Genomic DNA, 4,719 nt, shown 5'->3' with positions numbered 1-4,719 from the left:
TTGTACTCAAATTTTTTAAAATTAAAATAAATGGAAAGACAGACACCCCATGTTCACGACAGGAAGACTTACTATGTTAAGACGTCAAGCCCTATCTTTTAAGACACTGAAATGTCTTTCTATAAAGCAGGGAACGGGCATTCTACTTCTGAGACTTGGGGTTTTCACCTTAGTTCTTCCCACATTCGCACAGCTAACCCCAGAGGGCGGCCTGACTGAGGGTAGTAAGTTAGTTGTAGAAGGAAAGTCCAGAGTCTGGGGCCAAATTGGCCTGCTGTGAATCTCAGTGATGTATGACCTTGGGCATGTTACTTAACCTCTCTGAGCCTCTTTTCCTTAATGATAAGATGAGGGTTGATACCACCTATCTCACAAGGTAGTGTAACGCAAATGAAATGACTGCTTGAAAAGGACACGTCATATGATCTAACACACAAGACGTGCTCAACCACGCTTAGTTTCCTGGATGCATCTTCTCTTCCTGCCCCTGGGTTAGGTGAGTGCCCCTGCCTTGGGATAGGCCCAGGCCTAGGTAAGGATCGAGACCCCCCAGGTCCTCAGGATCCTTGGTCACTGGTCCATGGGCAAGCTTATCCTCCCCCAGACTTCTACTGCACTGAGTACATATACACTCCTTGAATCCTTATAACAACTGTCTGAGGGAAGCAGTATCTTTCATCATGATTTTGCAGAGGTGGTAACTACTATCTTTACTCACAACTTTATTGACAAGAAACCTAAAGCACAGAGAAGTACCTTATTCAAGGTGACACAGACAAAAAACGAGCTGGGCCTTGAATCCAGACTGTCTGACTCTGGAGCCTTTAGCTACTTCTTTCTACAGTCCCTCAGGATCAGAAGGGAAAAGGCAGCTGACTTTAAAATGGCCCCAACTACTGTGAACTGAGTAATCAGACCCATGGGGCGAGGTCTTGGCCTATGCTAGGGCTCAGAGGCATAAAAAGTTCATAGAAAGTTCTAGACCTTCAGGGTAAATTAGATTCAGGGCTCTGGAAGCATGCCTTTGCAGGAGCCTACCTCTTCTCCCCAGGCACAGCAGACTGGCTCTGGGACTGCACGGCTGGGACTCCTGTGTGTGCTTATCAAAGTATGCCCCTTCCCCTGCAGCCCTGCCCTCCAAGACCTTCAGTGCCCCAGGAAAAGCCACCTTTGCTAGCATCCCCGAAGGCACTGCATCCCCGAAGGCTCTGCATCCCCAAAGGCACTGCTCTCCACCATGCTGGCTGGATTCCTGTTGACTTGATTCTCAACCCAGGTACTTACCAACTCTGCAACCTTGGGCAAAATCCCTTAACATACGTGAGCCTCAATTTGCTCATCTATAAAACAGAGCTATAATCAACTTCTGGTTGATGTAAGAATTACAGATAACTTGTAGAAAGAGCTTGTATGAAGTAGTTGCCTAATAAATGGCAGAGATTTTTATTAGCCTTTTAGAATGTAGGAATGCAGTGTGAGAAAAAAAAAAAAATGCCGGAGGAGCAACTCACTGGGTAAGGGTGCCACACAAGCAGAGGTGTTTGTGCAGGGCCGGTGATGGAGAAGCAGACGATCCTGGGCAGAGCAAGGAGAGAGCACAGCAAGCGCTGGGAATAGGAGTCAGCAGGGGAGTTTCAGGGATAAAACCAACACTGGTGTCCTGCTCACTACCTGCCAGAAACTGGGCCAAATGCTTTCAGGTGCTCACTCTTTCAGTCCTCCCAATAACTCAGACTTTATAGAGAAGATTCTGTGTTTAAACAGTTTAATAACCTGCCCGAGGTCATGCAGTGGTGAGGGATGGAGAAGGAATTCCCACCTGTGGGTGATTCGCCTCGAACCCAGGACCATGTCTCCAGGGGCTGAGGCAAGAGCTCCGGGGAGGAGAGAAGCCAGGAGCAGGCAGGGCCCCCGCTGGGAGCTGGGACCCACCAGATCATCCTTGAAAACCAAGGCAGCTGGCCTTGCCCAGCAAACCTGACACAAGAGAGACGCGAGCCCGCAAAGTCACACCAAGGTGGGAGAAACGTAAAGAAAACGGAGGCTGGGCTGACCCCTCAGTCGGGAGGGTGGTGCCTGTGATAGGGTAGGGAGGGAGAGGTGGCTGCGAGGCCCTGAGGCTGTGGGGTGGCTCCCCGGGTGCCGCAACAGGCCTGTGATCTGAGTAATGGTCAAAGGCGTTTCCTTTATAATCCTTTATTCTGCTGAATAATTTGTCTTAAATGCCAGCTTCATGATAAGAAAGGCTTTGAGAAGAGGGGGCAAGATACTCACAGCCCCAGGACCAGGGAAAGTAAGGGTGAGACTTTGGAGGGTTAGGAATACACAGCATGTGCCAACAGCCAGAAATCCAGATGATAGGACACTTTTTTTTTCCTGCTGGAAAAAAGAGACTTAAGGGATAGAAGCTGTCGAGTCCCACAGGGGCCTGGGACGGGCACCTGGTGCCCTTCTGGGATGGTGGTGATTTTTCTATGGAGAACGTAGCACTTTCACAAGGAGGAAAGCCCCGAATGTTTAACAAATGAAAGGCAGCTGTGGTCACTGCTGCTGCGTGGGGCTGGCCTCCCATCTGGGAAGGCCGTGCTTCGGAGGCCAGCCCTGTGCGGACCCCTTTTTCCGGGGGGCACCAGAGGTGAGGCTCGATCCTCCGGGGGCCTCGTGCAGTGGTCGGTCTGTCCTGCTAGATCACAGCGCCACAACTTCTGGAAAAATCGATTAATTATCACCCTGCCTTGGCTCTATACTGTGACGGTGTGGAGGGAATCCCCTTCCCCCCACCCCTACTCTTTCTGCCGTCCCCCTCCAGCCTCCCCTTCCTGCTCTTCCCCTCCCCCTTTCTCCCCACCCATCTCCTTCACCCTCCTCCCCATACCTGAGCTGTCCTCCCCCTGCACAATAGTGTCTGGCAGGTTAAAGGTCTGACTGGCTTCCCGCCCCCGCCCCCCCCCCCCAGGCTGTGCGGCCAGGGGGCACATCTGTGGCCCTGGGGGAGGCTCCTGCAGACAGTCAGGCTGTTCCTGAGGCAGTAGCAGGAGGACAGCTCTCTCAGGTCAGCCCCTGCAGGCTGGGCTCTGAGCCAACAAGGTCTGATGGTTGAGTCTCCATGTTTTCACCCTGAAGGGTCAGATTTAGGAGGCAGGGGATACTCAGAAGGCGGAAAGGAATTCTTTGGCTACTTAAAAACTCAGAGAGGTGGGCCTCCCCAGTGGCGCAGCGGTTGAGCGCTGAGTTGCGAAGCTGCCCGCAGCCTCTGCAGCGCCGGTTCGATCCCCGGCTGCTCCCCGGCCACTGGAGGAGGGTCCCACATGGCGCGCAGACCTCTCCTGCCGCCCGCTGCTCCCCTCAGCAGTGTACTTCGGTCCTTCTGCCTGCTCTGCTCCCCGCTCTGGCTCTGGTGAATTCTCTCACCCTCCCGCGCTTCTGACTGTACCCAGTGCTCGTATAAATAAATAAATAAATCTTGAAAAAATTAAAAAAAAAAAAAAAAAAACTCAGAGAGGAGGAAAGAAGATCTCATAAACAAAGTGCAAAGACAAAAGACACCCAAAGGGGGGTGGTGTGTGTGTATGTGTATTTGCATCTAATGTAAAATAGAAAGGACTGGATCCTGAATCTACACATAAGAAAAAAGATAACTTGGGCCTCCCCCGTGGCGCAGCAGTTGAGCCCTGGGTTGCGAAGCTGCCCGCAGCCTCTGCAGCACCGGTTCGATCCCCGGCTGCTCCCCGGCCACCAGAGGAGGGTCCCACATGGCGCGCAGACCTCTCCTGCCTCCCGCTGCTCCCCTCAGCAGTGTACTTCGGTCCTTCTGCCTGCTCTGCTCCCTGCTCTGGCTCTGGTGAATTCTCTCACCCTCCCGCGCTTCTGACTGTACCCAGTGCTTGTATAAATAAATAAATAAACCTTTAAAAAAAAAGTGCTTATTCTTTCCAGTAATCAGAGGAAGCACAAGCACAAACTGACACCCATGAGAGACTCTTTCTCAGCTATCAATTTGGAAAAAATTTAAAAATTGCTACATGAGATGCTGGGGGAAGCATGTGCATGTAAAGGGGTTTTAATTCAGCAACAGGGAGCGCTGCTGAAATTCACTTCACTTTCAACCCAGTTGTTCTGTGTCTGGGAAAATTTGCACGAAAGTACTTGTCCAAGTCACAGGGTGATTTAGGAAAGATGTTCATGCAATGTTGACTTAGCAGAGAATTGGAGACAAGGAGAATGCCCCCCCAGAGCAGGTCATGCCTGTAAGGGATGGCGCCTCACACTGAATCCCGGGCGTTCCCCACATGACGAGGAATTTCCGTGACACGGTGCTGCTGAGAGAAAAAGCAAGTCATGAAGGAATATGTATAAGGTGAGTCCAATTTAGTGGAAATGTTAGGGGGAAAGGATGTCCTGCGCTAATCCCATGCAGGCTTTGTGGACGCCACCCCCACCCCAGGCCAAAGCCATCAGGACATTGGGAAAGACAAATCCCGTCACCACCAAAGGAAAGGTGGCTGGGACCTGAGGGTGGGGTTAAGCAGCCAGGTTGGTATAAAAACCAGACACGTGGGCCTGGGGGGGCTCGCTCTCTCGCTCGCCTCCTGGCTTCAAGGCCCCTGGTTGGCGGCCAGCTCTCAGAGCGCCATTTGGGGTTCCTGATCCGCGGATCGGGTGGGACGCATTTAAAACTTTGTCTCCCACTTTTCTCCCTGAGCTGTACATTTCCTCACT

Source organism: Talpa europaea, assembly GCF_964194135.1.
Source record: "Talpa europaea genome assembly, chromosome: 13".
In the NCBI taxonomy this organism is placed as follows: domain Eukaryota; kingdom Metazoa; phylum Chordata; class Mammalia; order Eulipotyphla; family Talpidae; genus Talpa; species Talpa europaea.
This window is presented reverse-complemented; position numbering follows the sequence as displayed.